This window comes from Castor canadensis, chromosome X, assembly GCF_047511655.1.
Source record: "Castor canadensis chromosome X, mCasCan1.hap1v2, whole genome shotgun sequence".
NCBI lineage: Eukaryota > Metazoa > Chordata > Mammalia > Rodentia > Castoridae > Castor > Castor canadensis.
In genome coordinates, this window is record NC_133405.1 from 90,558,906 (window position 1) to 90,576,966 (window position 18,061).

The 18,061-nt window shown below is 40.1% G+C and overlaps 1 pseudogene; it reads left to right on the forward strand.

The window, feature by feature from the left end:
- The window catches only part of LOC141419473 (talin-1 pseudogene), a 29,524-nt pseudogene extending 12,849 nt beyond the window's left edge, over positions 1 to 16,675 (forward strand).
- Positions 16,676 to 18,061: the final 1,386 nt, after the last annotated feature.

Here is an 18,061-nt window from a genome sequence, read left to right on the forward strand (position 1 = left end):
CAAGTTATGGAAACAGCCAAGATGCCCCACAACTGATGAATGGATTAAGAAAATGTTGTACTTATATACAATGGAGTTTTACTTAGCCATGAAGAAGAATGAAATCTTATCATTCTCAAGTAAATGGATGGAACTGGAGAACGTCATTCTGAGCGAGGTTAGCCAGGCCCAGAAGACCAAAATCGTATGTTCTTCCTCATATGTGGACTTTAGATCTAGGGCAAATACAGCAATGTTTCTGGACTTGGGTCACATGCCAAAGGGAGAGCACATATGGGAGGAATGGGGATAGGTAGGCAACCCAAAACGTGAAAGTGTTTGATGTCCCCACTGCAAAGAAGATAATACAGAAACCTTAAAGCGACAGCCGTCAATATGGGAAGGTGATTAGGAACTAGTGAAAAGGTCAGGTGGAGATGGATCAGTTTGGGTTGTAACACACTTGTGCATGGAAGCAATGCTAGGAATCTCTCTGTATAGCTGTCCTTATCTCAACTAGCAAAAACGCTTTGTCTTTCTTATTATTGCTTATATCGTCTCTTCAAAAAATTTGGAGTTAAGGGAAGAACAGGTTCTGCCTGGAAGTGAGGGAGGGTGGGTGGATTGGGAAGAGGTGTGGGGCAGGCGTTAGAAATGGCCCAAACAATGTATGCACATATAAATAAATGAATAAAAAAAGAAATTGTGGTATATATACAAAATAGAGTTTTACTTAGCCATAAGGAATAATGACATGTGGTTTGAAGATAAATGGTTGCAATTGGAGGACCTCATATTAAGTGAAGTAAGGCAGGCTCAGAAAGGCAAAGACCACATGTTTTCTCTCATCCATGGAAGATAGAGCTGAAAGTAAACATATACACAAAACCAAACATGATCATATACAAACGCATATGTAGAACATGTGTGTAATAGTGGAACTACTCTATGGAACTCATGAAGGAGGGAAAGGAAAAGAGAATGATAGAACACCAACAATTTCGTAAAGCATAACATCTGTGAAGGTAGAGGATATAGGGATAGGTACTGAAAGCTATTGAAAAATGGGGGTTTGGTGGTAAAAGGGTAAGGGAGAGCAATGGAAGAGATTGAACTGACCAAAGTAAAATATACTCACAGTGGGGATACAGTGAGAAACCCCTTTGAACATATACTTAAATATTAATAACAAAAGACAGGACTGTAAAATGGGTACAGTGGGGGGATACATGTGAAAGGGGAGTGCATATAAAGGAGATTAAGGTGAGAGTATATGGTTAATGGACTTCATATACTTATTTAAAATAGTACAAAGGTACAAGGAAACCTCTCACAATTGCTTTAAGTGGGGCGGGAAGGGGGTTGAGGCGGAGACATGGTGGGGGTGATCTAACCAATGTACAATATAAGCACAACAAAGGAAACACTAGCATGCAGAGACAGCCTACAGAGGGGAGAATATCCAGGATCCAGGTATTCATTTGACAGCGAATTAATAACCATAATATATAAAGAGCTAAAAAAAAAACCACCCTAATTCCTGAAATTACTAGTAATCCAATTAAAATGGGCAAATAAATGAAGTCGGTTCTGAAAAGAAGAAGTACAAATGGCTAATACATACATGAGGAAATGTTCAGTATCCCAAGCCATGAAAAGACTACAAATCAAATTGACACTGAGATTCTATCCCTCCCCAGTAAGACTAGCTATCATCATGAAAACAAAAAACAATTGCTGCTGAGGATTCTTGGGAAAAAGAACCCTTTACAGTGGGGTAGGAATGCTAATTAGGACAACCACTATGGAAATCAGTATGGAGGTTCATCAAAAAACTAAAAATAGAACTATTGTATGATCCTGCTATACCACTCTGGGGTATATATCCAAAGGAATGCATGTCAGGATACAATACAGCCTCTGACACACATGTTTATTTCATAATTATTCACAACAACCAAGCTATGGAAACAGCCTAAGTGCCCATCAACAGATGAATGGATAAAGAAAATATGTTATGTATAGGTCAAGTATTATTGAGGCATAAGGAAGGATGATATTATGTCATTTGTAGGAAAAAATTGATGGAACTGGAGGTCACGTGTTAATCAAAATAAGCCAGGTTCAGAAACACAGTTATCACATGTTACTCTCATAATGGGAATGTAGAACCTAATTGATCGATAGATAGATAGATAAATAGATATAGAAAGATACAGGTATATGACAGAAATGTATTCAATGAAATGTGAAACGCGTTGTAGGGTAATAAGGAGTAAGGAGGAGAAGGAAAGGGGAGGGTAATGGGGTGAATAATATTGAAGAATATTACATCTGTGTATTAAAATAGCATAATGAAATGCACTGTAAAAAAAGAATAGAGGGAAGAGGGATGGTCTGGAATGGGGTAAGAAAGAGTAATAGGGTTAATTTAATCAAAGTACAATACATGCATATACTCATAGGCCTTTAAACATTGACTTAGATATTAATAATGAAAGACAGGACTGTAAAATAGGTACAGTGTGGGGGTACTAGTGGGAGGGGGAACAGTCAATGAAGGAGATTAAAGTGAGGGTATAGGGTTGATGGACATCATATACTTATATTAAATAGAACAAAGAAACCTCTTGCAATTGCTTTAAGTGGGGGCAGGGAGTGGGGTAAGTAGGAGAGAGGATGGGGTGATCTAACCAATGTACAATATGAACCTAGCCAGAATTGTCACTGGGAATCAACTCCTGTATAATGAATATATCCTAATAAAAATTATAATTTAAAAAGTCTATTTGAAGTTTCTAAATGCCTTATATATTCACATGACCATATGTTTCCCTAGATTTGTGAATTTATCTGCTATCATTTTGTCAAAAATGTTTCCTATGCCTTTAGTTTGTATCTCAGCTCCTTCCTCTACCCCATGGGTTCTTAGGTTTGATCTTTTTTATCATGTCCTAGAAACTTGTATTCATGCTTGTTTATTTTCTCTTTATTATTGTCTGAATGTAGTATTCCCTTGACTTTGACTTCAGTCCATGGTATTCTTTCATTTTGTTAAAGTATGGTTGATGATTTCCACTGTGTTTTACATTTGGTTTATTGAGTTTTTCATTTCTAACATTTCTGTTTTTTAATGCTAATCACAATTTTCTTTGCTCAATTTCTCATCCAGATTGCTGAGAATTTCTTGTCCAGGTTTTGAGTTGAGTTTCTGACTTCACTCAGCTGTTTTAATCCTCTTTGATGTCACTGCTCACTTTAAAAGTAGACTTTTGAACTCCTTATCTGGAATTTCAGTCCTTTCAATACCTCTTGATTCAGCTTTTAAAAAGTTTGAGCATTTGGAGGAGTCATTTTGCCTTGGGTTTTCACATATCTTGTGTTTCTACATTGAAATTTGCACATCTGTTGGGAAGGATGTCTGGATTTATTTATGTATTTAAGTTCTGTTTATTTACTTATTTTATTTAGTTTTGGAATCTTCTTAGGGGAGATTCTTAACTTGTAACAATCTCTACTATTGCTTAAAGGAGACAAAGCAGGCAGCAGAGGCACAAACAACTCAGAAATACATCAGATATTTAAATGCAGTTGAAAAGAATTGGGAGCATCAACTACACCCCCCCTTATTAGTCATAAAGCAAAAGAACTAGAAAAATTACAGCATACGCTAGGAGTTTACTAGAGGTATTAATAATTAAGTACTAAAAAGGAACAGAGATGGTCAAGGAAAAAGAAGAGAAAAAGCATAGTGGGGAGAACCCAAGGATCGTCTTGAGGTTGAAAGTTTTCAAATTAAACTGCGGACACCACTTGGCTACTACAACCGGAGTGAGGATGCCCACAGGTAGCATTCCCACTTCACTTTAAATGGAGTAACCAGGAGGGCTCTCGCACTGCCACCAGACGCCAGCACCCAGACCATTTGGGAAGACGCAGAGCACAAGGTGAGCTAAGTGGCATGCAGTTCTCCCACAGACAACCCTGGGCCAGATCAGTATAGCCCCCTGGACAGACTGACCCCAACCCAGGGAAAAAAGAAAAAAAACTGAATAATAAGCAGTAACAACAAAAAAGACATGTAACAAAGATGGCTGTGCACCCTGAGCTTCAAAGAGAGAGGGGGAAGGGCAATCCCTCACGGGACTGTAAATAAACAAGCCAGCCAGAGAAGGCAGGAGCAGCAGCACACGCCCAGCAACCAGGTGCGGGAAGGCTTGTAAACATGGTGGTGGGAGGAAAACTCCACAGGAGAGGGGGAAAGGCCCACTTCCCATCTGAACTGTAAATAAACATGCAGGCCTGAGAAAGCTGGTGCAGTGTCACCTCCCCCAGTGTGCTTGCAAAGGGGAAAGCTTGTAGCAGTGGTGGTCGTGCCAAGGCAAACTCTAAGTAAACAAAGCCTGAGGGGCTAGGTGAGTGTTAAGCTCACTCCTGAGATCTGAATAAATAAAGCCTCCAGCAACAGCAGGCTGACAGCAGTGGGCAGGTGAGCCACAGCCTCAGATAGCCATTCACAGAACTGTCTCGAGACTCTTTTTTCTCTCCCTTTTGATGAGACAACAACTGAACTACACCTGCATGCTGAAAAACTTCCTGAAACTGTATTGCATTTGAACATGGGACACTTTATGGTGTTTTTGTTTTGTTTTGGTTTTTTTCCCCTTTGATGAGACAATGACAGAATTACTTCTGAGACACCATCTCCAGGATTGGAGGCTGAGGGACTAACACAAAAATTATTAAGACTGAAACTTTATTGTATTTGAACTTGGAGATTTTTTTTTCAATCCCCTCTCTGTCTCTAATGCCTGTTCAGCTTACTGTTGATTAGTACACTATCTCTCCCTGTTTATATCTTTGAAACTTCTGTTTGTCGGTTAATTGCACACAGTACAGGGACAATAACAACACCAAGGGCAATGACGGGAAGACAGCAAAAACAGGGAAACCAGTTTCCCCACAGCAAAAAATTAGTACAGGAACCAGAGGGAAATGAAGAAAACAGATACTCAGATCCAGACTAATAAAATGAAGATAAACTATGCTAAAGAACCCAGTGAAGCTCACAAGAATAATCTAAAAGAAGAAATGCTACAGGTAATCAATGAGAACTTTATAGAGATGATACTGGATATGGCCAACCAAAATGTACAGGAGACACTCAAGAAATTCCTAGACAACAAAAAGAGAGAATTTGAAAAAGCACAAGAAGAAATAAAAGAAAGCATAGAAGCACTGAATAAACACCAAAGTGAATCAAAGAACATGATTAATAAAGAGATCAATGAACTCAGGATGAAAATAGACAACATTAAAGAAGGGACTCAGGATATGGAAAACCTCAGAAAGAAGAATGAAACAGAATTACAAAACAAAATGGAAGGCCAATCCAGCAGAAAAGAACAAACAGAAGACAGAATCTCAGAACTCAAAGATGAAATGGCAATTAAAGGAAAAACCTAAGAACTATTAGTTAAACAACTCAAGACCTGTGAAAAGAAAACGCAAGAACTCACTGACTCCATCAAAAGACCAAACTTGAGAATCATGGGCATTGAAGAAGGAGAAGAGGTGCAAGCAAAGGGAATGCGTAATATATTCAACAAAATAACAGAAAATTTCCCAAATCTAGAGAAATCTATTCCCATACAGATGCAAGAGGCCTCCAGAACACCAAACAGACCAGACCAAAATAGATCTACCCCACGGCGTATTATCATTAAAACAACAAATACAGAGACCTGAGAAAGAATACTGAAGACTGTAAGAGAGAAAAAACAAATAACATACAAAGGCAAACCCATCAAAATCACAGCAGACTTCTCAACAGAGACATTAAAAGCAAGAAGAGCTTGGGGTGAGACCTTCTGGGCACTGAATGAAAATAACTTCAACCCTAGAATACTCTACCAGCAAAATTATCATTCAAAATAAATGGGGCAATAAAAGTCTTCCATGATAAGCAGAAACTAAAACAATATGTGACCACAAAGCCACCACTACAAAAGATTCTTCAAGGGATTCTGCACACAGAAAGTGAAACCCAACGTAACCATGAAAGGGCAGGCAGCACCAAACTACAGGAAAAGAAAAAAATAAGAAAGTAGAGAGTAACCTCAACTTAGGTACACACAGTCAAACCTTCAAACAACTAAGACAACTAAATGACAGGAATCACCACATAACTATCAGTACTAACACTTAATGTTAATGGACTTAACACCCCATCAAAAGGCACCATTTGGTGAACTGGATTAAAAAGGAAGATCCAACAAATTTTTCCTTACAGAAGACTCATCTCACCAACAGAAATAAGCATGGGTTTAGGATGAAAGGCGAGAAGATTTCCCAAGCCAATGGCCCCTGAAAACAGACAGGAGTAGCAATACTTATCTCTGACAAAGTAGATTTCAAACCTACATTGATCAAACGAGATAAAGAAGGACATTCCATACTAATAAAAGGGGAAATAGACCAAAAGGAAATAACAATCATAAACCTAAATGCACCCAATGTCAATTTCATCCCAATTTCATCAAACATACCCTGAAGGACCTAAAAGCATATATCAACTCCAGCACAGTGGTGGTGGGAGACTTTAACACCCCATTATCATCAATAGATAGGTCATCCAAACAAAAAATCAATAAAGAAATCCTAGATCTAAAATATACCATAGATGAAACGGACCTAGTTGATGTCTACAGAACATTTCATCCAACTTCTACACAATATACATTCTGCTCAGCAGCCCACAGAACCTTCTCTAAAATAGATCATATCCTCAGGCACAAAGCAAGCCTCAGTAAATATAAGAAAATAGAAATTATACCATGCATTCTATCTGATCACTATGCAATAAAACTAGAACTCAACAACAAAATAAAGACAAAAAACATGCAAACAGCTAGAAACTGAATAACTCATTACTTAATGAACAATGGGTCATTGATGAAATAAAAGAGGAAATTAAAAAGTTCCTGGCAGTCAATGAAAATGAAAACACAATCTACTGGAACCTATGGGACACAAAAGGCAGTTCAGAGAGGAAAATTTGTAGCCATGAGTGCACATATTAAAAAGACTGAAAGATCACAAGTCAATGACCTAATGATACATCTCAAACTCCTAGAAAAACAAGAACAAGCAAATCCCAAAACAAATAGAAGGAGAGAAATATTAAAATAAGATCTGAAATCAATGAAATAGAAAACATAAAAACCATACAAAGAATTAATGAAACAAAAAGTTGGTTCTTTGAAAAAATAAACAAGATGGACAGATCCCTGGCAAACCTGACTAAAATGAGGAGAGAAAAAACCCAAATTAGTGGAATCAAGAATGCAAAAGGGGAGATCACAACAAACACCACGGAAGTCCAGGAAATCATCAGAGACTACTTCGAGAACCTATATTCAAATAAATTCAAAAATCTTAAAGAAATGGACAAATTTCTAGATACATATGATCATCCAAAACTGAACCAAGAGGATATTAATCACTGGAATAGATCTATAACACAAAATGAAATTGAAGCAGCAATCAAGAGTCTCCCCAAAAAGAAAAGTCCAGGACCTGATGGATTCTCTGCTGAATTCTATCAGACCTTTAAAGAAGAACTAATGGCAACCCTCCTTAAAATGTTCCATGAAATAGAAAGGGAAGGAAATCCACCTAACACATTTTATGAAGACAGCATTACACTTAACCCAAAACCAGGCAAAGACACCTCCAAAAAGGAGAACTATACGTCAATCTCCTTAATGAACATTGATACAAAAATCCTTAATAAAATGATGGCAAACCGAACTCAACAACACATCAAAAAGATCATTCACCACGACCAAGTAGGTTTCGTCCCAGGAATGCAGGGGTGGTTCAACGTATGAAAACCAATAAAAATAAAAAACCACATTAACAGAGCAAAGACAAAAACCACTTGATCATCTCAATAGATGCAGAAAAATCCTTTGACAAGATCCAACACCATTTCCTTATAAAAGCCCTAAGAAAACTAGGAATAGAAGGAAAGTACCTCAACATTATGAAAGCTATATATGATAAACCTATAGCCAGCATTATACTTAATGGAGAAAAACTGAAAACATTCACACTAAAAACAGGAACTAGACAGGATGCCCACTATCTCCACTCCTATTTAACATAGTACTGGAATTCCTAGCCAGAGCAATTAGGCAAGAAGAAGGAACAAAAGAATACAAATAGGTAAAGAAACTGGCAAAATATCCCTATTTGAAGATGATATGATCCTATACCTTAAAGACCCAAAAAACTCTACTCAGAAGCTCCTAGACACCATCAATAGCTATAGCAAGGTAGCAGGATATAAAATCAACATAGAAAAATCATTAGCATTTCTATACACTAATAGTGAACAAACTGAGAAAGCATATATGAAAACAATTCCATTTACAATAGCCTTTAAAAAAATCAAATACCTAGGTGTAAACCTAACAAAGGATGTGAACGACCTCTACAAGGAAAACTATAAACTTCTGAAGAAAGAGATTGAGGAAGACTATAGAAAGTGGAGAGATCTCCCATACTCATGGATTGGTAGAATCAGCATAGTAAAAATGTCTATACTCCCAAACGTAATCTACATGTTTAATGCAATTCCCATCAAAATTCCAATGACATTCATTAAAGAGATTGAAAAATCTACCTTTAAACTTATTTGGAAACACAAGAGGCCACGAGTAGCCAAGGCAATACTCAGTCAAAAGAACAATGCTGGAAGTATCACAATACCCGACTTCAAACTATATTACAAAGCAATAACAATAAAAACAGCATGGTACCTGAACAAAAACAGACATGAAGAGCAGTGGAACAGAATAGAGGGCCAAGATATGAAGCCACACAACTATAACCAACTTGTCTTTGACAAAGGAGCTAAAAATATAAGATGGAGAAAAGACAGCCTCTTCAACAAAAACTGCTGGGAAAACTGGTTAGCAGTCTGCAAAAAACTGAAACTAGATCCATGTATATCACCCTGTACCAATATTAACTCAAAATGGATGAAGGATCTTAATATCAGACCCCAAACTCTAAAGTTGATACAGGAAAGAGTAGGAAATAGTCTGGAATTAATAGGTTTAGGCAAGAACTCTCTCAATGGAAACCCAGCAGCACACCAACTAAGGGATATCATAGATAAATGGGACTTCAAAAAACTAAAAAGCTTCTGCTCAACAAAAGAAATGGTCTCCAAACTGAAGAGAACACCCACAGAGTGGGAGAAAATATTTGCCAGCTACACATCAGACAAAGGACTGATAACCAGAATATATAGGGAACTTAACAAATTAAATTCTCCCGAAATTAATGAACCAATGAAGAAATGGGCAAGTGAACTAAACAGAACTTTCTCAAAAGAAGAAATTCAAATGGCCAGAAAACGCATGAAAAAATGCTCACCATCTCTAGCAATAAAGGAAATGCAAATTAAAACCACGCTAAGATTCCACCTCACCCCTGTAAGAATAGCCATCATCAGCAACACCACCACCAACAGGTGTTGGCGAGGATGCGGGGAAAAAGGAACCCTCTTACACTGTTGGTGGAAATGTAAACTAGTACAACCACTCTGAAAAAAAATTTGGAGGCTACTTAAAAAGCTAGACATTGATCTACCATTTGATCCAGCAATACCACTCTTGGGGATATACCCAAAAGACTGTGACACAGGTTACTCCAGAGGCACCTGCACATCCATGTTTATTGCAGCACTATTCACAATAGCCAAGTTATGGAAACAGCCAAGATGCCCCACCACTGACGAATGGATTAAGAAAATGTGGTATCTATACACAATGGAATTTTATGCAGCCATGAAGAAGAACGAAATGTTATCATTTGCCGGTAAATGGATGGAAGTGGAGAACTTCATTCTGAGTGAGGTTAGCCTGGCCCAAAAGACCAAAAATCATATGTTCTCCCTCATATGTGAACATTAGATCAAGGGCAAACACAACAATGGGATTGGACTTTGAGCACATGATAAAAGCGAGAGCACACAAGGGAGGGGTGAGGATAGGTAAGACACCTAAAAAACTAGCTAGCATTTGTTGCCCTTAACGCAGAGAAACCAAAGCAGATACCTTAAAAGCAACTGAGGCCAATAGGAAAAGGGGACCAAGAACTAGAGAAAAGGTTAGATCAAAAAGAATTAACCTAGAAAGTAACACCCACGCACAGGAAATCAATGTGGGTCAATGCCCCGTATAGCTTTCCTTATCTCAACCAGCAAAAACCCTTGTTCCTTCCTATTATTGCTGATACTCTTTCTACAACAAAATTAGAAATAAGGGCAAAATAGTTTCTGCTGGTTATTGAGGAGGTGGGGGGGAGATGGAGAGGGCAGAGTGGGTGGTAATGGAGGAGGTGGGGGCAGGGGGGAGACGTGACCCAAGCCTTGTATGCACATATGAATAATAAAAGAAAAAAAAACAAAAAAAATTCTTTGTACGGTTTTTTTTTGCTTCTATTTCATTGATTTCAGCTCTTATTTCTATTATTTCTCTCCTTCTACTTGTTTTGGGATTTCCTTGTTCTTGTTTTTCTAGGAGTTTGAGATGTATCATTAGGTCATTGATTTGAGCTCTTTCAGTCTTTTTAGTATATGCACTCATGGCTCTAAACTTTCCTCTTGGACTGCCTTTGCTGTGTCTCATAGGTTCTGGTAGGTTGTGTTTTCATTTTCATTGACTTCCAGGAACCTCTTAATTTCCTCTTTTTTTCATCAATGACCCATTGTTCGTTAAGCAATGAGTTGTTCAGTTTAGCTGTTTGCATGTTTTTTTGTCTTTATTTTTGTTGTTGAGTTCTAGTTTTAATGCATTGTGATCAGATAGAATGCATGGTATAATTTCTATTTTCTTATATTTGCTGAGGCTTGCTTTGCACCCTAGGATATGATCTATTTTGGAGAAGGTTCTGTGGGCTGCTGAGAAAAATGTATATTGTGCAGAAGTTGGATGAAATGTTCTGTAGACATCAACTAGGTCCATTTGATCTATGGTATGTTTTAGTTCTAGGATCTCTTTATTGATTTTTTGTTTGGATGACCATCTATTGATGATAGTGGGGTGTTAAAGTCTCCCTCGGCCACTATGTTGGAGTTAATATATGCTTTTAGGTCCTTCAGGGTATGTTTGATGAAATTGGGTGCGTTGACATTGGGTGCATATAGGTTGATAATTGTTATTTCCTTTTGGTCTATTTCCCCTTTTATTAGTACGGAATGTCCTTCTTTATCTCATTTGATGGATGTAGGTTTGAAGTCTCCTTTGTCTGAGATAAGTAGTGCTACTCCTGCCTGTTTTCGGGGGCCACTGGCTTGGTAAATCTTCTTCCAACCTTTCATCCTAAGCCTGTGCTTATTTCAATCAATGAGATGAGTCTCCTGTAAGCAACAAATTGTTGCATCTTCCTTTTTAATCCAGTTTGTCAGATGGTGCCTTTTGATGGGGGAGTTGAGTCCGTTAGCATTAAGTGTTAGTACTGGTAGGTATGTGGTGATTCCTGTCATTTAGTTGTCTTCGTTGTTTGAGGGTTTGATTGTGTGGGTAGCTAAATCGATGTTACTGTCTACTTTCTTGCTTTTTCTTTTCCTGCAGTTTGGTACTACCTGCCCTTTCATGGTTATGTTGGATTTTACTTTCTGTGTGCAAAATCCCTTGAAGAATCTTTTGCAGTGGTGGCTTTGTGGTCATATATTGTTTTAGTTTCTGCTTATCATGGAAGACCTCTATTGCTCCATCTGTTTTGAATGATAGTTTTGCTGGTAGAGTATTCTAGGGTTGAAGTTATTTTCATTCAGTGCCTGGAAGACTTCACCCTAAGCTCTTCTTGTGCTTAATGTTTCTGTTGAGTAGTCTGCTGTGATTTTGATGGGTTTACCTTTGTATGTTATTTGGTTTTTCTCTCCTACAGCCTTCAATATTCTTTCTCAAGTCTCTGTACTTGTTTTTTAATGATAATATGCCTTGGGGTAGTTCTATTTTGGTCAGGTCTTTTTGGTTTTCTGGAGGCCTCTTGCACCTGTATGGGCATAGATTTCTCTAGATTTGGGAAATTGTCTGTTATTATTTTGTTGAATATATTACACATTCCTTTTGCTTGCACCTCTTCTCCTCTTCAATGCCCATGATTCTCAGGTTTGGTCTTTTGATGGAGTCAGTAAGTTCTTGCATTTTCTTTTCACAGGTCTTGAGTTGTTTAACTAATAGTTCTTCATTTGTTTCTTTAATTACCATTTCATCTTTGAGTTCTGAGATTCTCTCTTCCGCTTATTCTAGTCTGCTGCACTGGCCTTTCATTTTGTTTTACATTTCTGTTTCATTCTTTTTTCTGAGGTTTTCCATATCCTGAGTTGCTTCCTCTTTAATTTCATCTATTTTCATCCTGATTTCATTTATCTCTTTATTTATCGTGTACTTTGTTTCACTTTGGTGTTTATGCAGTGCTTCTATATTTTCTTTTATTTGTTCTTGTGCTTTATAAAATCTCTATTTTTGTTGTTTTGGAATTACTTGAGTGTCCCTTGTACATTTTGGTTGACCATATCCAGTATCATCTCTATAAAATTGCAGGATTTCTTCTTTCAGGGTGTTCTTGTGGGCTTCATTGGGTTCTTTGTCATAGTTTATCTATGTTTTGTTGGAGTCTGGATCTGGGCATCTCTTTTCCTCATTTCCCTCTGCTTCCTGTACCCATTTATTATTGGGGGAAAAATGGTTTCCCTCTTTCTTCCATCTTCCCATCATTGCCCTTGGTACTGTTACTGTCCCTGTACTGTGTGTAATTCAGTATTGTCTAGCTTCTAATAGTTATGATGATGATAACTAGAATGGAATGGTGAGAGGAGAGGGAAAGCAAAGAAGGTAAAGAAAAAGGGAGAAAAACAAAACAAAACAAAATATAAAAACAGAGCCGAGGAAATAAAGAGGGAGAGATAGTGTACTAATCAACAGTGAGTTAAACAGGCATTAGAAAGACAGAGAGAGGATTAAAAAAAAAATAAAATAAACATTAAAAATAAATAAGTAAATAAACTTTCCCATGTTCAAATACAATAAAGTCTCAGTCTTAATAGGTTTTGTGTTAGTCCTTCAGCTTCCAGTCCTGGTGTTGGTACCTGAGTAGTAGTTCTGACATTGTCTCATCAAAGGGAAAAAAAAAATCCCAAGTTCAAATGCAATACAGTTTCAGTCTCATCAAATGAAAAAAAAATGGAATCTGGATACAGCTTTGTGAATGTCTATCTGAGGCTGCAGCTCACCTGCCACCTACTGTCAGCCAGATGCTGCTGCAGGCTTTATTTATTGCAGATCTCAGGAATGAGGTTTACACTCACCTAGCCCTGCAGGGTTTGTTTATTTAGAGTTCTCCTGGACACATGCTCCTTTTGTCTTCTCCAGCGTACAGCCCTACCAGCCTGTTGCAATTGCAGTCCTTTTTTATTTAGAGTTCGCATGGGGAGGTGCCCACCCCCACACTCTGGTGGATCATGCCACACTTTAGCCACTGTTGGACGCCTTCTCTTCTCCAAGCATACCGGGGGAAGTGGCGCCACACCTGCCTTCTCTGGCTGGCTTGATTATTTACAGTTCACGTGGAGGAGTGCACCTCCCCCCCTCCGGTGGAGCTTTCCACAGGACAGCCACTGTTACAAGCTTTCCCTGCTCCAAGGTTGCTGGGCGGGGGCCGCCACTCCTGCCTTCTCTGCCTGGGTTGTTTATCTGTAGTTCACGTGAGGGAGTGCCTCTCCCTTCTCTCTGGAGCTCAGGGTGCCCCACCCTCTTTGTTATGTGTCTTGTTTTTCAACTGCTTGTTTATTATTCAGTTTTTTTTCTTTTTTCCCTGGGCAGGGGTCAGTCTGTCCAGGGGGCTATGCTGCTTTGTCCCAGGGAGTACCGTGTGCCACTTATTTGCTCACCTTGCGGTCTCCCAAGCAGTGTAGGAACTGGCATCTGGCAGGAGAAACCCTCCTGGTTTCTCCGTTTAATGTGGCAGGGGGATGCTATGCACAGGCTGGGGGTGTGGAGGTATCAGAGTTTTGCTTCTTCTTGGTGGTTTTTCTTGCCAGGTGTATCTCCAGCATCTCTCCAAGAGTTTACTTTAGGAAGCACGCTTTCTGCTTCCTCCCTCTAGTCGCCATCTTGGAATCCTCCGAGTATGCTTTATTAATGGAGATGAAATTTTCTTAAACCTAATCAAAAGCAAAGATTGGTAGAATAGGTTTTTTAACTGATCCAATTATATGCTATATAGAGGAAGCACACTTTACTGTCAAAGACATCAATAACATGAAGAAGCAAACAAACAAACAAACAAAGCTGGAAAACCCATGCTATATAAACAATAATGGAAAGAGATCCGTAGTGGCTCTACTAATATTCTTTAAGACAAAAATAGACTTTAAAAACATGTTGTAAGAGTAAAAATTATGTTAGAGACAGAGGACAGTTTATTATGATAAAACAACCCATCACAGACATAATAAAGGATAGATGCAGATAACAATACTGTGCCATGATGAATAAAAAACTGAAGTAATTCTCACCCAGACCATCAACCAGTGAGATGAAGGACCAATGAGTGAGCCAGAAGGTTCCTTTTTGTATTACCAGACAACCATGACACGGAGAGCCAAGGCCATTGTGGTCACTGCTCAGGAGATGGTAGCCAAGTCAAACACCGGCCCCAAGGATCTGGGCCCTCTCGCCAACCAGTTGACCAGTGACTATGGCTGATTGGCTTCAGAAAACAAGCCTGCAGCTGTGGCTGCTGAAAATGAAGATTTAGGTGCCCACATCAAGCACTGAGTATAGGAGCTGGGCCATGGCTGTGCTGCTCTGGTCACCAAGGCAGGTGCTCTGCAGTGCAGCCCCAGTGATGCCTAGACCAAGAAGGAGGTCATAGAGTGTGCCCAGAGAGTCTCAGAGAAGGTCTCCCATGTCCAGGCTGCACTCCAAGCTGGAAATGGTGATACCCAGGCCTGCATCACAGCAGCCTGTGCTGTGTCTGGTATCATCGCTGACTTGACACCACCATCATGTTTGCTACTGCTGGCACCCTCAACATTGAGGGCGCTGAAACTTTTGCAGACTGGGAGGGCATTCTGAAGACTGCAAAAGTGCCGGTGGAGGACACGAAGGTCCTGGTGCTGAATGCAGCTGGGAGCCAGGAGAAGTTGACATAGGCTGTCCAATCTTCTGTGACCACCAGTACCCACTTGTCAACGTGGTCAAGCTTGGTGCAGCCAGACTGGGAGTTGAGGACCCTGAGACCTAGGTGGTGATGCCCTGGGTGACCTCTTCATTGCGATGAACGTTGCAGCTGGCAAAGTTGGGAATGACCCTCCAGTGTGGCAGCTCAAGAACTCTGCAATGTGACCAATGTGACATCATTGCTCAAGACAACAAAGGCTGTGGAAGATGAGGCCACCAAAGGCACACGGGCCCTGGAGGCAACTACGGAACACATGTGGCAAGAAATGGGTGGTTTTCTGTTCCCCAGAGTCACCTGCCAAGACCTCTACCCCAGAAGATTTCATCCAAATGACCAAAAGTGCCACCATGGCAACATCCAAAGCTGTTGCTGCTGGCAATTCCTGTCACCAGGAAGATGGTATTGCCACAGCCAATCTGAGCCACAGTGCTATCACAGATATGATGCAGGCTTGCAAGAAAGCAGCTTACCACCCAGAAGTGGCCTGTGATGTACAGCCTTGAACCCTGCACTATGGCCGAGAATGTGCCAGTGGCTACCAGGAACTGCTGGACCATGCGCTACTGACTCTGCAGAAGCCACACCCAGAACTGAAGCAACAATTAACAGGAAACTCAAAGCTGGTGACTGGCTCAGTCACTGAGCTCATCCAGGCTGCTGAAGCTATGAAGGGAACAGACTGGGTAGATCCGGAGGACCCCACAGTCATTGCAGAGAAATGAGCTCCTGGGAGCTGTGGCTGACATTGAGGCTGCAGCCAAAAACCCAGAGCAGCTGAAGCCCTGAGCTAAACCCAAGGAGGCAGATGAGTTCTTGAACTTTGAGGAACAGATTCTGGAAGCTGCAAAGTCCATTGCACTGGTAAAGGCTGCCTCAGCTGCCCAGAGGGAATGAACTGGTGGCACAAGAGAAGGTGGAAACTGTTGGCACAAGAGAAGGTGGGTACCATTCCAGCCAATGCATTGGATGATGGACAGTGGTCCCAGGGCCTTATTTCTGGTGGCTGCAGCTACCAACAATCTGTGTGAGGCAGCCAATGCAGCTGTCCAAGGCCACACCAGCCAGAAGAAGCTCATCTCCTCAGCCAAGCAAGGAGCTAACTCCACAGCCCAACTCCCTGTGGCCTGTAAGGTCAAGGCTGACCAGGACTCTGAGGCAATGAAAGGGCTTCAGGCTGCTGGAAATGCAGTAAAAAGAGCCTCGCGGAACCTGGTGAGGGCAGCCCAGAAGGCTACAGCCTTTGAAGACCAGGAGAATGAGACAGTGGTAGTGAAGGACAAGATGGTCAGGGGCACTTCCCAGATAATTGCATCTCTTACAGGAAGAGATGTCTAGGAAGGAACGGGAATTGGAGGAGGTGCTTAAGAAACTAGCCCAGATCCTGCAGCAGCAGTACAAGTTCCTGCCTTCAGAGCTTTGAGATGAGCACTAGGGAAGCTGCTTCTATTTAATGCAGACCCAGCCCAGAGACTGTGCCTGCCACTACCAAAGCCTTCTGGGCTGTCAGGGCCAATCTACCCAACCCCAGCACTCCCCAAAGTGCCTGCCAAACCTGGAGCCTGGCCTTACCCAGTCCCACTGCACAGCCCCTGTGCCCTCCACAACTCAATTGTCTTCATGCCCTGTGGACCCTAAATGCCTGCCCTTTCAGAGTATTAATGCTCCAAGAGTATTATTGATGCCACTGTACCTGTCTGAACCTGTCAGGGCCTCGGCCCGTGCCACACTGCCAGCAGCTTCCAGCCAGTCCCCACAGCCTCATAGCTCAACTCGTCCTTTTTTGATACTATCTGTCCCTCATCCCAGCTACCAAAGGGGCTGCAGGGTTGTTAGCTCCAAACAGGTCATGCTCTAATTAATTCGATTCTACCAAAAACAAACAAACAAACAAACAAAAAAAACCCTAGAATAATTCAAGGGAGAAAGAGGCAACTCAACGAAAATAATTGGGGAATTCAACACCTCACTTTCAGTAATATTAGAACAACTAGGTAAAAGACAGAAAGGAAAGAGAGCACATTAACACCAGTATATTTTTTAAAATGAAACTGGAACTAACAGATATCTGTAGAATATTCTACCCGACAACAGCAAAATACACCTTCACCTCAATTGCACATGCTTCAAGATAGATCATGATATGCCATTCCATATGTCTCAAAAAATATTGAAAAGACTGAAATAATTCAATGTAGGGATGCAAATAGGAAAGGAAGAAGTTAAATTATCCCTCTTTGCAGATTATATGACCCTTTACTTAAAAGTAAAAACTCCACCAGAAAACTCTTCAATTTGATAAACACTTTCAGCCAAGAAGCATGATACAAAATAAACGTAGCATTTCTACATACTAATAACAAACATACGGAAACATAATGAGGAAAAATCCCATTCACAGTGCAATAGAATAGAAGATCCAGATATAAGCCCACATAGCTACAGCCATATGATATTTGACAAAGATGACCAAAATGTATGGTAGAAAAAAGACAATGTCTTCAAAAAATGGTGATAGGAAAACTGGACACTCACAAGTAGAAGACTGAAACTAGAGCCCTGTCTCTCACCTTCCATAAAAATTAATCAAATGAGTCAACGATCTAAACATAAGACCTAAAACTTTGAAGCTGCTACCATAGGAAAGCATATCTGCAAAGGAATTCCCTTGTAGATATAGGTATGGCAATGACTTTATCAATAGGACTCCATTCTCTCCACTCTTATTCACCATAGTCTTGGAAGAAGAAATGGAAGAAAATAAAAGTTGGAAAGGAAGTAGTCAAACTATCCCTACTTGCAGAGGACATGATTTTATAAG